Here is a 20005-nt window from a genome sequence, read left to right as displayed (position 1 = left end):
TGGTACCACGGACAGACCCCTATCAGGAGTTACTTCTGAAGACCAATGGTCCCAACAGGGGAGGGAAGACACCTCCGAATATCCTTGCCCCCACCACAGGGGCCATATGGGCAATACAAAGTGTATAATACCACTCTATACCCCTATCTAGTCCTCAGTATTTTTTTACAGCCAATCAAATATCGAATTTAAGACAATCTTTATTAGCCAGCAAGCTAAAGTGACATAGCTATTTTATAAATGATAAAAAAGGTAATATAGCAATGCAGTTGCCCGGGTGAGTAGATTTCTTCAGCAGTGTTATTCATATAGTAGCAATATATCTGTGAAGACAAAACACAGTAAAAAATCTTTTAAAATTATTTCAATAGAGATAGAAACAATAATAAAAATACAAATACATAAATTGATACTAAATACAGTCATGGCCAAAAGTTTTGAGAATGACACCAAAATTATATTTTCACATGATCTGCTGCCCTCTGGTTTTTATTAGTGTTTGTCTGATGTTTATATCACATACAGAAATATAATTGCAATCATATGAGTACCAATAGGTTATATTGACAGTTAGAATGAGTTAATGCAGCAAGTCAATATTTGCAGTGTTGACCCTTCTTCTTCAAGACCTCTGCAATTCTCCCTGGCATGCTCTCAATCAACTTCTGGACAAAATCCTGACTGATAGCAGTCCATTCTTGCATAATCAATGCTTGATTTTTGCCAGAATTTGTTGGTTTTTGTTTGTCCACCCGTCTCTTGATGATTGACCACAAGTTCTCAATGGGATTAAGATCTGGGGAGTTTCCAGGCCATGGACCCAAAATCTCTATGTTTTGTTCCATGAGCCATTTATTTATCACCTTTGCTTTATGGCAAGGTGCTCCATCATGCTGGAAAAGGCATTGTTGGGCGCAAAACTGCTCTTGGACGGTTGGGAGAAGTTGCTCTTGGAGGACATTCTGGTACCATTCTTTATTCATGGCTGTGTTTTTAGGCAAGACTGTGAATGAGCCGATTCCCTTGGCTGAGAAGCAACCCCACACATGAATGGTTTCAGGATGCTTTACAGTTGGCATGAGACAAGACTGGTGGTAGCGCTCACCTCTTCTTCTCCGAATCAGCTGTTTTCCAGATGTCCCAAACAATCAAAAAGGGGATTCATCAGAGAAAATGACTTTGCCCCAGTCCTCAGCAGTCAACTCCCTGTACCTTTTGCAGAATATCAGTCGTTCCCTGATGTTCTTTCTGGAGAGAAGTGGCTTCTTTGCTGCCCTCCTTGAAACCAGGCCTTGCTCAAAGTGTCTCCGCCTCACAGTGCGTGCAGAAGCACTCACACCAGCCTGCTGCCATTCCTGAGCAAGCTCGGCACTGCTGGTAGTCCGATCCCGTAGCTGAAACAGTTTTAAGATACGGTCCTGGTGCTTGCTGGTCTTTCTTGGGCGCCCTGGAGCCTTTTTGACAACAATGGAAGCTCTCTCCTTGAAGTTCTTGATGATGCGATAGATTGTTGACTGAGGTGCAATCTTTGTAGCTGCGATACTCTTCCCTGTTAGGCAATTTTTGTGCAGTGCAATGATGGCTGCACGTGTTTCTTTAGAGATAACCATGGTTAACTGAAGAGAAACAATGATACCAAGCACCAGCCTCCTTTTAAAGTGTCCAGTGATGTCATTCTTACTTAATCATGACTGATTGATCGCCAGCCCTGTCCTCATCAACACCCACACCTGTGTTATTGGATCAATCTCTAAAACGATGTTAGCTGCTCCTTTTAAGGCAGGACTGCAATGATGTTGAAATGTGGTTTTGGGGGGTTAAAGTTCATTTTCTGGGCAAATATTGACTTTGCAAGTACAGTAATTGCTGTTAAGCTGATCACTCTGACATTCAGGAGTATATGCAAATTGCCATTGGAAAAAATGAAGCAGTAGACTTCGGAAAAATTAATATTTGTCTCATTCTCAAAATTTTTGTCCATGACTGTATAGCTAATATCCTTGGGAACCATACGGTCCCCACTACACCACCAAAGATGGATGTAAAGATAAATAGTAGAGGTGAATTTAAACATCCAAATCGGACAACAGGTGAAGCAAAAGCATTGGTGGAACTTGTCCATGATGTGACATTATTGTGAAACCCGCAGATAAAGGCGGAACTGTCGTCATCATGGACAAGGGTATGTATATATCAGAAGTCAATAGACAATTGGGAGATAAGGAGGTCTATTTGAAACTAACTGGGGATCCTAAATTTTCTGTTATAAGAAGTATAAGAAACTGTCTACAAGGGGCTTTGGAATGGATATGTCAATAATTGATCAGGATTTGTTTGATTATTTGTATGTGGAAAACCCAAGAACTCCATTTCTATATATTATTCCAAAAATCCATAAAAACCTGAAAAACCCGCCTGGACGTCCAATTGTCTCTGGGGTTGATTCAGTATTTAGTAGAATAGGAATATTTTTGGACAAAATTCTAAACCCCATAGCAAAAAATGTGACATCATATATACAGGCCACCGCCGATTTCCTTGTCAAACTTCAAAAAATAAATCTGAAAAAGAGTGTAATCGTGGCATCTTTTTATGTAACATCATTGTATACATCAATACATCTTGAGAGAGGCATCAAAGCGGTAGAGAAGAAATTATCATCACAAACCGTGACACAGTAGGGTAAAAAAATTATAATAGACATCTTGGAGATCAGATTGAGACAGAATTATTTTTTGTTTGGAGATGATTTTTATTTTGCAACAACGCGGTACCGCCATGGGTACCAACATCGCAACCACGTATGCAAATATAGTAATGAGTACCCTGGAGGAGGATCTCGTCTATGTGTCCCACCACTACCGACAAGTATTGGTGTGGTAGAGATACATAGACGACATCTTCCTCTTGTGGACAGGAACCCAGGAGGAGTTGTCTGTCTTTCATGAGTATATGAATACAATAGATCAGACCATTAAATTTACGTTGGTATCCTCTGTACCGAATATACAATTTTTAGATGTTTTAATAACACAGGAGAATGACAAATTGAATACATCCATTTTTGTTAAGGAGACTGATAAGAATGATCTTCTGTTGTACAATAGCCATCATCCTCAAAAGATGATAAACTCGATCCCACTGAGCCAATTATTGAGAATAAGGTGAATAATAAGTGAAGAAAAAAATTTGGATGGGGCTTTGTATACAATGGTAAATAAATTTAAGGACAGGGTGTACCCTAGGAAATGACTGACCACACATAAAAATAGAGTAAAAAACCTAGATAGAGATGTGACATTATCTAAAAAAATAAGAAAAAAGAGATGTTGAGGATACCACTAGTAACAACCTATTTGGAAGAAAGTAAAAATGTAGCAGAGATAATAAAAAAACATTGGGACATGTTAACTAAATGTTTACCAGAAGTGGAAGAATTTAACCCCTTAATGACAGCCAATTTGTCTTTTAACTGACCTGAGATATAAGAGAATAGTCTCCCCATACAGGTGACAATCAAGCAGCTGCTGGCTGTTCACTATAGCTGATAACTTGTTGTATCAGCCACGATCAGTGTTGGCACCGTCCATATCTGTTTAACCCCTTAGGGTACCGTCACACATTGAAATTTTCATCGCTGCGACGGCACGATCCGTGACGTCGCAGCGATCGTATGATCATCGCTCCAGCGTCGTAGTCTGCGGTCACACGTTGCAATCACGGCGCTGGAGCGATGCCGAAGTCCCCGGGTAACCAGGGTAAACATCGGGTAACTAAGCGCAGGGCCGCGCTTAGTAACCCGATGTTTACCCTGGTTACCAGCGTAAACGTAAAAAAACAAACAGTACATGCTCACCCGTCGGTGTCCTTCAGGTCCCTTGCCGTCTGCTTCCTGCTCTGAGTGCAGCCGTACACTGAGAGCAGAGCGCAGCACTGCTGTGATCTGCTCTCACTTTCCGGCCGGCACTCAGAGCAGGAAGCAGACGGCAAGGGACCTGAAGGACACCGACGGGTGAGCATGTACTGTTTGTTTTTTTACGTTTACGCTGGTAACCAGGGTAAACATCGGGTTACTAAGCGCGGCCCTGTGCTTAGTTACCCGATGTTTACCCTGGTTACAAGCGAAGACATCGCTGGATCGCTGTCACACACAACGATCCAGCGATGTCAGCGGGTGATCAAGCGACGAAAGAAAGTTCCATACGATCTGCTACGACGTACGATTCTCAGCAGGATCCCTGATCGCTGCTGCGTGTCAGACACTGCGATATCGTAACGATATCGCTAGAACGTCACGAATCGTAACGTCGTAGCGATGGAAATTTCAATGTGTGACGGTACCCTTAGATGCTGCTGTCAATAGTGACTACATCATTATAAATGGTTAACAGAGTGTGGGGTCTTCCTCTTTATCCAAATTGGTGCCCTCAGATCATTATTTAGTGGTCCTCATATTTGCCATGGCAATTCACGACCAAATAGCGGCCTTAGAGTCTGACTGCTATAGTAATCTGTTCAGAAGTTAGCGACATTTAGGTGGTAAAAATACACATTTTCATTTCTGTCATACCACTTTGCATTAGTTCCTGTAAAGCACCTGAAGGGTTAATAAACTACCTGACAACAGTTTTCAATATGTCAGGGGGTGCTGTTTTTAAAATGGTATCACGTTTGGGGGTTTCCCAATATATGGGACCCCTAAAGTCACTTCAAACATGGATAAGTCCCTAAAAAGATAGATTTTGTAAATTTCCTTGAAAAAATGAAAAATGGCTGCTACATTTTTAATCCTCCTAAAATGCTAACAAAATATAATAACATTTTACAAATGGTGCTGATGTAAAGCAGACATGTGGGAAATGTTATTTATTAATGGTTTGCTGTGGTATAACCATCTGGATTAAAGGGATAATCATTCAAATCTTGAAAATTGCTAATTTTTTAACATTTTTCTCAAATTTTTGATTTTTTTTTATAAATAAACAAAACATATTGACCTAAATTTACAATTATCATAAGGTATAATGTGTCACGAAAAAACAGTCTCAAAATCACTGGGATTTGTTGAAGCGTTGCAGAGGTATTACCACATAAAGTGACACTGGTCAGATTTCAAAAATTTGGCTCCGTCACTAAGGGGTACATCCACCTTTATTTTCATACAGACTAAATAAAAATGTAAGGGATCATCTGATTCAATCGGATATAGGTCCTTTTTAAAAAAAAAAATCACAAATTTATTTAACTGGAATACAAAGGAAAGGTTGTTTCCCATGTCTGGCCTGTGTGAACTGCCACCTAATGATGAAAGGTCCAACATTTACTCATCCAATTACTCAAAAGGAATATAAAATAGAACACTATCTTTCCTGTAATTCAGAATATGTCGTCTATTTATTGCAATGTCCATGTTCTCTACTCTATGTAGGTGAAACCACCTGTGATTGTAAGACCCGCATAAAACATCATCGTTCTACTATAAGAAAAAAGAGATTGGACCTTCCTGTTTCTAAACATTTTGTAGAAATGAATCATTCTGAAAAACAATTAAGATTCAGGATTATAGACACAGTCCCTCCACAGAGAAGAGGGGGGAATAGAGTCTGTCTCTTAAAAAGGAAAGAACTGGAGTGGAGTTATAGGTTAAATACACTTAGGGTATGTGCACACGTTGCGGATTTGCCTGCGGATTTTTCCGCACTGAATCCGCTTCTCTTGGCAGAAAACGCAGGTGCAGATTTGATGCGTTTTTGACGCGTTTTTGATGTGGTTTTCATTGCGGTTTTAAGATATAAATTTGACAATCTTGACTAAGGAAAAAAAAACAAAAAACTGTGATGTAATTTCCTTGTCCATTCCCTTCTTCTTCCATTCTCCATTTTGGAAACACACTGCATTCATGAGTGGACGGTTGCTCAAAGATCAGAGTGCTCAGCAGAGCGCAGAGTGGAGCCAAGAGCAGAGGGCGCAGCTACAACTCCACAGGCCATACAGAATTATGATGCTGGAGTTACTGCTGCAAATCCTCAATCATCACAGAGAGCAGGTAAGCTAAAGTAGATGTAAAAAAATATTGACATGTCTATGTTTTTTTACTGTGTTGTGTACTAAACAATATTTTTATTTTAGGCGCAGCAGCACAGAAGGAGAAGGCGAACACGCAAAATGTGGGTGCACTCACTCGTAGCTGAGCCACGGAGAAGGGGCACTTTTATGTGCTTTACATAGATTTGAGGAGGTAAATTGCCAAATATCTAAAGATAATATCCTACTTAAAATGTGTAAAAAAAAATGGAATCATATATTAAGTAACCATTTTTTTCATGTCAAATTTTCAGATTTTCAGTCAAATTTGTGTCGGTTTGCCATCTGACGATCCCGGCATTTGACAGACTGCTGGAAATTTTGGCACCCCGTCTCACCTTGTCTGATATGGACATGAGGAAGGACATCTCTGTTGAGGAAAGGCTGCTTATCACCTTGCGGTAAGTAAATAATTTTTTGTTTGTCTGTCATTAGGCCTCTTTCACACGTCAGTGTGTCCGGTATGTGTGATGAAAGTTTTCACATGTCCCAGAGACACTGACACATGTAGACCCACTCAAATGAATGGGTCTGTGCGCATGTCAGCGTGTTTTCACAGGTCGTGTGTCCGTGGGCAAAACACACTGACATGTCAGATTTTTACCATTTGCACGGTCCACAAAATGTCACGCACATGTGCACACGGAGGACACACATTGATGTCCTCTGTGTGACACGCATTGCACTGGTGAAGAAGCGCTACAGGTAGCGCTGTTCCCTGGCGGCAGTTGATGAAGATTTTGTCATCATTCTCCCTTGCTCTGCATGATTTCAGCGCCAAATCAGGGAATCATGGGATTTGTCTTCAGCACCTGCCACCGTGTAACTGCGCTTACTGTAGCGCTTTTTCCCTGCTAGCCATCCGTGTGGGAATGATGCAGCATATGGGCGGCACACGGTTGCCAAATGTGTGCCGCACTCACACAGACACATGGATATCTTTGGAACAGTGTTTTATGGTACCGGAAATATCATGATATGTAAAACACGCCTGGACCCTGTCAGCATTTTTCTCTACTATAAGATACGGCCACTGTCTTTCAGGGCTTATCTACAGCATTCTATAATTAACTCCCCTGGGTCAGAGAACATAGATAAGAAAAATTTGAAAATTAATTTGGATTATACCCGTGGGTGGGGCGCTATCGAGTGATCTTATCGCAGGTCCAGGTCCGGCGCCCCTCTGCTTCTTGCGATACCGCTCTCCTGCTTGCTTCATCACTCTTTTCTACGCAGGCGTACTTTTGTGTCCTGATGAGGATAGACCGGAGGTGTGCATGCGCTGGGCCTCTCAGACCTTTCCTTACTCTTGCTCACTGCAGGAATTAGTTCTGCCCTCAACAGGCCAGATAAGTATGGCTGAGCAGTAGAGCGTTGAAGCAAGCAGGAGGGTGGCGGCGTTGCAAAAAGATTGGAGTGGCCAGACACGGAACTGCAACCCCCCTTCTGACATGACTGCCCCACGCAGTTGTCTAATTTTTTTAATTTTGCTTTTTTTTTTATAGCTTTCGTGTCAGACCGGGGTGTTATCGACAGCATTATAGAATGCTTCAAATTAGACCTGAAAGGTGGTGGCCGCATATTATATCCCCCATAACTACTGACAGGTTCCCTTACATGTTTGTGTGATATTCCTAATAATCTTTTCTTTTTCTTTGAAGATTTTTGGCCACAGGAGAGAGCTATACATCACCTCCAATTTAGAGTTGGTAAATCCACCATCTCTAAAATTGCGAGGTGCATATGTAACATGATCTGGCAGAAGTTGCAGCCCATCGTGATGCCTTCCCCAACCGAGGAGACTTGGCTGCAGGTTGCAGCAGGCTTTCAGTCTGTGGCCAATTTTCCAAACTGCATAGGTGCAGTCGATGGTAAACATGTAAGGGTTCAGCAGACACCACGATCAGGATCACGCTTTTTTAATTATAAGAAGTATTTTTCTGTGGTCCTGATAGCGGTGGCTGATGCACACTACAAATTTGTTGCCACTGATGTTGGTGCCTATGGCAGTACTGGGGACTCTCGGGTCTTGCGAACATCACAGATTCTTCGAGATTACTGAACGCTTCCAGCCCCACGACCTTTGCCGGGTTCCACACATCCAGTGTCCTTTGTGATGGTATCGGATGAGGTGTTTCCCTTAATGACAACCCTGCTGCGCCCATACCCACGAAGGGGACTGAATGCCCGGCGGAGGATTTTTAATTTATCAGTTGAGTCGTGCACGCAGATATGTGGAATGCACCTTTTGGGATCATGAGTAGTCAGTGGAGGATATTTTACACACCCATCCAGTTGGACACAGACACCGTTGACGCTGTGATTAAGGCATGCTGTGTACTCCATAACTATGCTAGTGAGTCGTAGATGTGTAGTACCAGTAGCCAGTATTTAATCCAGTGGTCAGCGTGGGTCTGGGAAGGCCATCCAACTCAGGTGTGTGTGTGTGAAAGAAACCTTTACTGGCTACTTTATGAGTCCAGAAGGTGCCGTGCATTGGCAATACTCCTGTGCTGGTGTTGGGCAGCCTGAACAGCAGAGAAGGATGCAAGAAGATTGATCGACCCAAAAGAAGAACCCAAGATCAATATCAAAATGTGTTTTTAATTGTTCTCAAAAACAAGTTTAATCTGTATTTGTATGTAAAAAAAAAAAATGATTGGTAATATCATGTGCTTTGTTTTCTATTTACCAAGTGGGGTTTGTTCAAACTAATTATCATGATTCATCTCCTTCTCACAGTCCAGTGTCCATATACCCATCATACATATCATCCTTCCCACAGTCCAGTGCCCATAAACCCATCATACATATCCTCCTTCCCAGGGCCGCCATCAGGGCATTACAGCCATGACTGGCATATGGGGCGCGGTGGGCAGAGGGGGCCCGATCTGCTCACCGGGCCCCCCTACAGGCGCTGCGGCACGCTATTGACGTGCGGGCCCGTGCCTGCACGTCAATAGTTAACAGCCGCCAGCCAGTCGGAGGCTGGCAGCTGACTTGAGCCGCAGTGCGCATGTCGCCGGCGTCTGATGTCATTGTCAGCCGCCGGTGAGTGCGTGCTTCATCTGCGTGGAAGGAGTGAGCTTCGCCCGCCGCAGGAGCATGGCAAGGTAAGAACTCGTGTTTTGGGGTTTTTTTGAGAGCGGCGATCCAGGGGGCCCCGGGACATAATGCTGGACACACTGGGGCAGAGATGCTGGACACAGGGGCAGAGATGCTGGACACAGGGGCAGAGATGCTGGACACGCTGGGCCAGAAATGCTGGACACGCTGGGGCAGAAATGCTGGACACGCTGGGGCAGAAATGCTGGACACGCTGGGGCAGAAATGCTGGACACAGGGGCTGAATGCTGGACACAGGGGCAGAATGCTGGACACGCTGGGGCAGAAATGCTGGACACGCTGGGGCAGAAATGCTGGACACGCTGGGGCAGAAATGCTGGACACGCTGGGGCAGAAATGCTGGACACGCTGGGGCAGAAATGCTGGACACGCTGGGGCAGAAATGCTGGACATGCTGGGGCAGAATGCTGGACACACTGGGGCAGAATGCTGGACACGCTGGGGCAGAATGCTGGACACAGGGGCAGAATGCTGGACACGCTGGGGCAGAGATGCCAGACACAGGGGCAGAATACTGGACACGCTGGGGCAGAGATGCTGGACACGGGCAGAATGCTGGACACAGGGGCAGAATGCTGGACACAGGGGCAGAATGCTGGACACAGGGGCAGAATGCTGGATACAGGGGCAGAATGCTGGACACAGGGGCAGAATGCTGGACACAGGGGCAGAGATGCTGGACACGCTGGGGCAGAGATGCTGGACACGCTGGGGCAGAGATGCTGGACACAGGGGCAGAATGCTGGACACAGGGGCAGAATGCTGGACACAGGGGCAGACTGTGAGACACGGGGGCAGAATGCTGGACACAGGGGCAGAATGCTGGACATGAGGAGCAGACTGTGAGACATGGGGGCAGAATGCTGGACACAGGGGAAGAATGCTGGACACAGGGCAGACTGTGAGACACGGGGGCAGAATGCTGGACACGGGAAGAATGCTGGACACGAGGGGCAGACTATGAGACACGGGCAGAATGCTGGATACAGGGGCAGAATGCTTGACACAGGGGCAGAATGCTGGACACAGGGGCTGAATGCTGGACATGGGGGCAGAATGCTGGACACAGGGGCAGACTGAGACACGGGGGCAGAATGCTGGACACAGGGGCAGAATGCTGGACATGAGTGGCAGACTGTGAGACACGGGGGCAGAATGCTGGACACAGGGGCAGAATGCTGGACACAGGGCAAACTGTGAGACACAGGGGCAGAATGCTGGACACAGGGGAAGAATGCTGGACATGAGGGGCAGACTATGAGACACGGGCAGAATGCTGGATACAGGGGCAGAATGCTTGACACAGGGACAGAATGCTGAACACCAGGGCAGAATGGAGACACTGGGGGCATGACAGGAGACAGATGGAGCAGAATGGAGACACAGGGGGCATGATTGGAGACATGGGGGCATTATTGGAGCCATAGGGGGCAAAATGGAGATACGGGCATGATTGGAGACACGGGGCAGAATGGAGATACACGGTATGATTGGAGACACGGTGCAGGATGAAAGACATGGGGGCATGATTGGAGACAGATGGAGCAGGGTTGGAGACAGATCGTGCAGGATCATAGGACAGGATGGATATGATGGAGACAGATGGGGCAGGATGGGAGATCATATGGGGCAGGATGGATACTCATGAGGGCAGGATGGGTGAACATATGGCTGAAGCCAGGAATGAGACACACGGGGCCAGGGTGGAGGATATTATTATTACCATAGGGGCTAATTAAGGGATATTATTACTGCAGTGATGTATTTATTTTATTTTTTGAGGACACTGTTTTAAATGGGGCGGTCCTGTTACTGTGTAGAGTGACACTATGTCGCCTTTTTTCTTCATGTGGTGTAATGTAGAAGTTGGAAAAAATTAAGTAATGTGTTCTGCAAGCGGAGCTCGAGATAACTGTTATTTCCTGCAAAGACGAGTCCTGGCTGGATGAAGTGATGGCGGTCTGTGCTGGATGAAAGATGAAGGACTTCACCTAGAGACGTCACTGGTGAGTCAGTGTGTTACCTATACACTGACACTATACACTGTATACTATATACAGAGGTCCTGTGTATAATGTCACTGGTGATCACTGTATAACCTGTACACAGACACTGCATACTAAGTACACATCTCCTGTGTATAAAGGCACTGATGGTGATATTAGTATTGTGTTTTTTTTTATTACTGATCAGTATTGTATTCAGTCACTATGTGGTGGTAATATGTGGTCTGGTCATGGTGCGGTGGTATTTGTTCCTTGTATGTGATATTATTCGGTCACTTTGTGGTGGTAACATGTGGTCTGGTCATGGTGCGGTGGTATTTGTTCCTTGTATGTGATATTATTCGGTCACTTTGTGATGGTAATATGTGGTCTGGTCATGGTGCGGTGGTATTTGTTCCTTGTATGTGATATTATTTGGTCACTTTGTGGTGGTAATATGTGGTCTGGTCATGGTGCGGTGGTATTTGTTCCTTGTATGTGATATTATTCGGTCACTTTGTGATGGTAATATGTGGTCTGGTCATGGTGCGGTGGTATTTGTTCCTTGTATGTGATATTATTTGGTCACTTTGTGGTGGTAATATGTGGTCTGGTCATGGTGCGGTGGTATTTGTTCCTTGTATGTGATATTATTCGGTCACTGGTGGTAATATGTGGTCTGGTCATGGTGTTGTATTTGTTCCTTGTATGTGATATTATTGGTCATTTTAAAAATTGAAAAATAATTAAAAATATACCTAAATTGTATAGCATATTTTAACAAATATTTAGTAGGTTACAACAGAGTAGGGCCCGGCCAAAAGTGTCTACCGTGTTATGGTGGTGGCTTAAAATATTCTTTTGCCAAAACAAAAGCTGCTGGCTATATGTGTGATCTGGTGATGGGAACTGTTAATGTGTGATAGGTGAAAAGTGGAGTTTTTCCAAGAGAGAGCTGTGGGACTGTGGACAGTTTGAGGGGTGGAGGCGGGGCTGGGGTGGAGCCTGGGCGGAGTCTCAAGGGGGCCCCAAAAATTTTGCCAGTATGGGGCCCCGAAATTTCTAGTGGCAGCCCTGATCCTTTCCATAGACCCGAGCCCATATACCATCATACGTATCCTCCTTCCCATAGTCCCATGCCCATATAACATCATACGTATCCTCCTTCCCATAGTGCCATGCCATATACCCATCATACATATCCTCCATCCCATAGTCCAGTGCCCTTATACCATCATATGTATCCTCCTTCCCATAGTCCCATGCCCATATAATATCATACATATCCTCCATCCTATACTTCCGTGCCCATATACCATCATACATATCCTCTATCCCATAGTCCTGCGCTCATATACCGATGACACATCCAGGCATAGAGGCCTTGTCTAGCCCCCTTATGCTAATGTATCTAAAAAACAAAATTTTTAATTTATTTGAAAAGATAACTTTATTTTATAACCAATAAACAAATCATGACAAACATTGTCATTCTTTATTCAATATGAAAACATAATCAACTTTTGCCTAAATAAGTACATTTTTGGACCACATAACAAAAAAGTTGCCAGGCTTCAAAAAAGTTGATTGGTCTCTTGGTGGTGAAGTGGGCCTTGTGGTGGCAATGTCCAACTCAGTGTAGCAGACTTGAAATATCTTCACCCAAAATTACAAATTTATTTAAGTAACTAGATGGTAGCCCGATTCTAACGCATCGGGTATTCTAGAATATGCATGAAGTTTATTAATGAAGATTTTAGAATAATACATTGAATACACAGGATTCGGCCGGCCGCGACCAATTAGCGAAGCGTGGTTCAAATCCTGCGCCAATTCGCAGCCGGACTGCACCTATCGCTGATTGTTCGTGGCCGGCCATGTAGTATATAACAGGCCACATAGTATATTGCACAGCCACGTAGTTTATTGCACAGCCACGTGGTATATAGCACAGCCACATAGTATATAGCACAGCCCACGGAGTATATAGCACAGCCCACGGAGTATATAGCACAGCCCACGGAGTATATAGCACAGCCACGTAGTATATAACACAGCCCACGGAGTATATAGCACAGCCACGTAGTATACAGCACAGCCCACGGAGTGTATAACAGCCCACATGGCATATAACACAGCCACGTAGTTTATAACAGCCCACGTAGCATATAACAGCTCATGTAGTACATAACAGCCCACGCAGGCAGTATATAACACAGCCCACGAAGTGTATAACACAGCCTACGTAGTGTATAACACAGCCCACGTAGTGTATAACACAGGCCACATAGTGTATAACACAAGTCACGTAGTGTATAACACAGGCCACATGGTGTATAACACAGCCCATGTAGTGTATAACACAGGCCACATAGTGTATAACACAGGACACGTAGTGTATAGCACAGCCCACATAGTATATTGCACAGCCCACGTAGTACTTTGCACAGCCCACGTAGTATACTGCAAAGCCCACGTAGTATATTGCACAGCCCACGCAGTACATTGCACAGCCCACATAGTACATTGCACAGCCCATGTAGTATATTGCACAGCCCACGTAGTATATAGCAGCCCACGTATTATATTGCACAGCCCACATATTACATTGCACAGCCCACGTATTATATTGCACAGCCCATGTAGTATATAGCACAGCCCACGTAGTATATAGCACAGCCCATGCAGTACATTGCACAGCCCACGTAGTATATTGCACAGCCCACGTAGTATATTGCACAGCCCACGTAGTATATTGCACAGCCCACGTATTATTTTGCACAGCCCACATAGTATATAGCACAGTCCACGCAGTACATTGCACAACCCACGTAGTATATTGCACAGCCCACGTAGTATATTGCATGTAGAAAAGCCGGGGAGACACCATCACGTGTTTCTCAACAGCTGTTTCGGGGTATTTGCCCCTCATCAGTGTGGAGTAGGAAACTGGCTATTAGGAGCAGTGCCTAGTGAAAACACTATAAACATAAGGATGAATGACCTCGGGGAGATCAAAACATCCAACAGCGCGGAGACACCATCACGTGTTTCTCAACTCAGTGATCCAGAACACTGTCCCCATCCCTAAAGGGAAATATGCAAATGCATGTAGAAATGCCACGGAGACACCATCACGTGTTTCTCAGTGCAAGCAATGAATAGCCAGGTCTTTCACCGGTAAGGAACAACCACGGGAAGGGCAGCATCCAATAAAGGAAAACCACCTATGCCAAAACATGGTATCCACCCACAGTCAGCTGTTTCGGGGTATTTGCCCCTCATCAGTGTGGAGTAGGAAACTGGCTATTAGGAGCAGTGCCTAGTGAAAACACTATAAACATACGGATGAATGACCTCGGGGAGATCAAAACATCCAACAGCGCGGAGACACCATCACGTGTTTCTCAACGCAGTGATCCAGAACACTGTCCCCATCCCTAAAGGGAAATATGCAAATGCATGTAGAAATGCCGCGGAGACACCATCACGTGTTTCTCAGTGCAAGCAATGAATAGCCAGGTCTTTCACCGGTAAGGAACAACCATGGGAAGGGCAGCATCCAATAAAGGAAAACCACCTATGCCAAAACATGGTATCCATCCACAGACAGCTGTTTCGGGGTATTTGCCCCTCATCAGTGTGGAGTAGGAAACTGGCTATTAGGAGCAGTGCCTAGTGAAATAGTGAAAACACTATAAACATAAGGATGAATGACCTCCGGGAGATCAAAACATCCAACAGCGCGGAGACACCATCACTTGTTTCTCAACGCAGTGATCCAGAACACTGTCCCCATCCCTAAAGGGAAATATACAAATGCATGTAGAAATGCCGCGGAGACACCATCACGTGTTTCTCTGTGCAAGCAATGAATAGCCAGGTCTTTCACCGGGAAGGAACAACCATGGGAAGGGCAGCATCCAATAAAGGAAAAGGCCATGCATTTGCATATTTCCCTTTACACGTAGTATATTGCACAGCCCACGTAGTATATAGCAGCCCACGTATTATATTGCACAGCCCACGTATTATATTGCACAGCCCACATATTATATTGCACAGCCCACGAATGATATTGCACAGCCCACGCAGTATATAGCACAGCCCACGTATTATATTGCACAGCCCACGTATTATATTGCACAGCCCACGTATTATATTGCACAGCCTACGTAGTATATTGCACAGCCCACGTAGTATATTGCACAGCCCACGTAGTATATTGCACAGCCCACATATTATATTGCACAGCCCACGTAGTATATTGCACAGCCCACATAGTATATAGCACAGCCCACGCAGTATATAGCACAGCCCACGTATTATATTGCACAGCCCACGTATTATATTGCACAGCCCACGCAGTATATAGCACAGCCCACGTATTATATTGCACAGCCCACGTAGTATATTGCACAGCCCACGTAGTATATTGCACAGCCCATGTAGTACATTGCACAGCCCACGTAGTACATTGCACAGCCCACGTAGTACATTGCACAGCCCATGTATTATATTGCACAGCCCACGTAGTATATTGCACAGCCCGCGTACTATATTGCACAGCCCATGTAGTATATTGCACAGCCCACATAGTATATTGCACAGCCCACGTAGTATATAGCACAGCCCACGCAGTATATAGCAATGTGGGCATCATATCCATGTTAAAAAAAAGGATTAAAATAAAAAATAGTTATATACTCACCTTCCGTTGGCCCCACATCCAGGCGAAGCGGTTACCCGATGCTCCGGTGACCGCTCCATGCATTGCGGTCACCATGGACTCAGATCCTGCAGTGCCAGACGTGTCCCACTGCTTAAGCCAGTACATGTCCGGGCCCGTCTGAAGTTTGCTAGAGAGCATTTGGATGATCCAGAGGAGTTTTGGGAGAATGTCCTATGGTCTGATGAAACCAAACTGGAACTGTTTGGTAGAAACACAACTTGTCGTGTTTGGAGGAAAAAGAATACTGAGTTGCATCCATCAAACACCATACCTACTGTAAAGCGTGGTGGAAACATCATGCTTTGGGGCTGTTTCTCTGCAAAGGGGCCAGGACGACTGACCTGGGTACATGAAAGAATGAATGGGGCCATGTATCGTGAGATTTTGAGTGCAAACCTCCTTCCATCAGCAAGGGCATTGAAGATGAAACGTGGCTGGGTCTTTCAACATGACAATGATCCAAAGCACACCGCCAGGGCAACGAAGGAGTGGCTTCGTAAGAAGCATTTCAAGGTCCTGGAGTGGCCTAGCCAGTCTCCAGATCTCAACCCTATAGAAAACCTTTGGAGGGAGTTGAAAGTCCGTGTTGCCAAGCGAAAAGCCAAAAACATCACTGCTCTAGAGGAGATCTGCATGGAGGAATGGGCCAACATACCAACAACAGTGTGTGGCAACCTTGTGAAGACTTACAGAAAACGTTTGACCTCTGTCATTGCCAACAAAGGATATATTACAAAGTATTGAGATGAAATTTTGTTTCTGACCAAATAATTATTTTCCACCATAATATGCAAATAAAATGATAAAAAAACAGACAATGTGATTTTCTGGATTTTTTTTTCTCAGTTTGTCTCCCATAGTTGAGGTCTACCTATGATGTAAATTACAGACGCCTCTCATCTTTTTAAGTGGTGGAACTTGCACTATTGCTGAATGACTAAATACTTTTTTGCCCCACTGTATTTGGAATCACCACATGCTATCAATACACTGTGCTAGTTATCTTGCAGAGTCAGAGCGCCAAAGCAAGAAGTGTGACACCAGTCTAAAAACTGCACATCTCAAGGTGCTCAAAACCACATTCAAGAAGTTTATTAACCCTTCAGGTGTTTCACAGGAATTTTTGGAATGTTTAAAAAAAATGAACGTTTAACTTTTTTTCACAAAAAATTTACTGCAGCTCCAATTTGTTTTATTTTACCAAGGGTAACAGGAGAAATTGGACCCCAAAAGTTGTTGTACAATTTGTCCTAAGTACGCTGATACCCCATATGTGGGGGTAAATCACTGTTTGGGCACATGGCAGAGCTCTTGGAATAGAAGGAGCGCCGTTTGACTTTTCAATGCAAAATTGACTGGAATTGAGATAGGATGCGATGTCGCGCTTGGAGAGCCCCTGATGTGCCTAAACATTAAACCCCCCACAAGTGACACCATTTTGGAAAGTAGACCCCTACGGAACTTATCTAGATGTGTGGTGAGCACTTTGACCCAACGAGTGCTTCGCAGAAGTTTATAATGCAGAGCCGTAAAAATAAAAAATCATATTTTTTCACTAAAATTATATTTCGCCCCCAATTTTTTATTTTCCCAAGGGTAACAGAAGAAATTGGACCCCAAAAGTTGTTGTGCAATTTGTCCAGAGTATGCCGATACCTCATATGTGGGGATAAACCACTGTTTGGGCGCATGGCAGAGCTCGGAAGGGAAGGAGTGCTGTTTGACTTTTCAATGCAAAATGGCGTGGAATTGAGATAGGACGCCATGTCGCGTTTGCAGAGCCCCTGATGTGCCTAAACAGTGGAAACCCCCAACAAGTAACACCATTTTGGAAAGTAGACCCCCCTAAGAAACTTATCTAGATGTGTTGTGAGAACTTTAAACCCCCAAGTGTTTCACTACAGTTTATAACGCAGAGCCGTGAAAATAAAAAATCTTTTTTTTCCACAAAAATTATTTTTTAGCCCCCAGTTTTGTATTTTCTCAAGGGTAACAGGAGAAATTGGACCCCAAAAGTTGTTGTCCAATTTGTCCTGAGTACTCTGATACCCCACATGTGGGGGGGAACCACCGTTTGGGCGCATGGCAATGCTCGGAAGGGAAGGAGCGCCGTTTGGAATGCAGACTTAGATGGATTGGTCTGCAGGCATCACGTTGCATGTGCAGAGCTCCTGATGTACCTAAACAGTAGAAACCCCCCACAAGTGACCCCTTATTGGAAACTAGACCCCCCAAGGAACTTATCTAGATGTGTTGTGAGAACTTTGAACCCCCAAGTGTTTTACTACAGGTTATAACGCAGAGCCGTGAAAATAAAAAATACCCCATATCTTGGGGTAAACCCCTGTTTGGGCGCACGGGAGAGCTCAGAAGGGAAGGAGCACTGTTTTACTTTTTCAACGCAGAATTGGCTGGAATTGAGATCGGACACCATATCGCGTTTAGAGAGCCCCTCATGTGCCTAAACTGTTATGACCCCAATGGCGAGGGTCTCAGAGAAATAGGTAAGTCTGCGAAGTACAAAAATCCAGCTCATAGGGCAGTGGTAACTGGGTTGACCATATATCTACTCCTAACGCCAACACTAGAAGTAGCCGGGGAACATGCCTACGTTGGTCGCTAGATGTCTCGCGCCAGCCGGAGAACTAACTACCCCTAGAAGAGGAAAACAAAGACCTCTCTTGCCTCCAGAGAAAGGACCCCAAAAGTAGGATACAAGCCCCCCACAAATAATAACGGTGAGGTAAGAGGAAATGACAAACATAGAAATGAACTAGGTTTAGCAAAGAGAGACCCGCTTACTAATAGCAGAATGTAGTAAGATAACTTATATGGTCAACAAAAACCCTATCAAACATCCACGCTGGAAATTCAAGAACCCCCGAACCGTCTAACGGCCTGGGGGGAGAACACCAGCTCCCTAGAGCTTCCAGCAAGGACAGGATACAGATTAAGTACAAGCTGGACAAAAATGCAAACAAAAACAAATAACAAAAAGCAAGAAAGCAGACTTAGCTTAATCTAGCAGGAACCAGGATCAGTAGACAAGAGCACAACAGATTAGCTCTGATTACAACGTTGCCAGGCATGGAACTGAAGGTCCAGGGAGCTTATATAGCAACACCCCTGAACTAACGGCCCAGGTGAGCATACAAGGGATGACTGACATATCCAGAGTCAAATCGCTAGTAACCACTAGAGGGAACCAAAAAGCAAATTCACAACACTAAACAGTGGAAACCCCCAATTCTAACTGAAACCCTAACCCAAACACACCCCTAACCCTAATCCCAACCCTAATCCTAGCTACACCACTAACCCTAATCCAAACCCTAATCCCAACCGTAAATGTAATCCAAACCCTATCTTTAACCCCAACACTAACCCTAACTTTATCCCCAACCCTAACTTTAGCCCCAACCCTAACTTTAGCCTCAACCCTAATCTTAACTTTAGCCCCAACCCTAACTGTAGCCTCAACCCTAACTGTAACCCCAACCCTAACCCTAACTTTAGCCCAAACTCTAACTTTAGCCCCAACCCTAACTTTAGCCCCATCCCTAACTGTAGTCCTAACCCTAACTTTCGCCCCAACCCTAACACTAACCCTAAAGGGAAAATGGAAATAAATACATTTTTTTAAATTTTATTATTTTTCCCTAACTAAGGGGGTGATGAAGGGGGATTTGATTTACTTTTATAGCGGGTTTTTTAGCGTATTTTTATGATTGGCAGCTGTCACACACTAAAAGACGCTTTTTATTGCAAAAAATAGTTTTTGCGTCTCCACATTTTGAGAGCTATAATTTTTCCATATTTTGGTCTCTAGAGTCATGTGAGCTCTTGTTTTTTGCGGGACGAGTTAACGTTTTTATTGATACCATTTTCGGGCACGTGACATTTTTTGATCACTTTTTATTCCGATTTTTGTGAGGCAGAATGACCTAAAACCAGCTACTCATGAATTTCTTTTGGGGGGGCGTTTATACCGTTCCGTGTTTGATAAAATTGATAAAGCAGTTTTATTTTTCGGGTCAGTACGAATACAGTACAGCGATACCTCATTTATATTTTTTTT

At 44.3% G+C, this 20005-nt stretch overlaps 1 long non-coding RNA gene across 1 annotated transcript in view; it reads right to left on the bottom strand.

Moving 5' to 3' along the window:
- Window positions 1-251: 251 nt before the first annotated feature.
- The window catches only part of LOC143773591 (uncharacterized), a 46883-nt gene continuing 27129 nt past the window's right edge, over window positions 252-20005 (bottom strand). The window contains exon 4 of the long non-coding RNA XR_013215247.1: window positions 252-323. This is a non-coding gene — a long non-coding RNA (uncharacterized LOC143773591). The remainder of the gene's footprint in view (window positions 324-20005) is intronic.

This window comes from Ranitomeya variabilis, chromosome 5 (genome assembly GCF_051348905.1).
Source record: "Ranitomeya variabilis isolate aRanVar5 chromosome 5, aRanVar5.hap1, whole genome shotgun sequence".
Taxonomy (NCBI): Eukaryota; Metazoa; Chordata; class Amphibia; order Anura; family Dendrobatidae; genus Ranitomeya; species Ranitomeya variabilis.
Note: the sequence above shows the minus strand (reverse complement) of the source record. Positions and strands in the feature narration are given on the sequence as shown.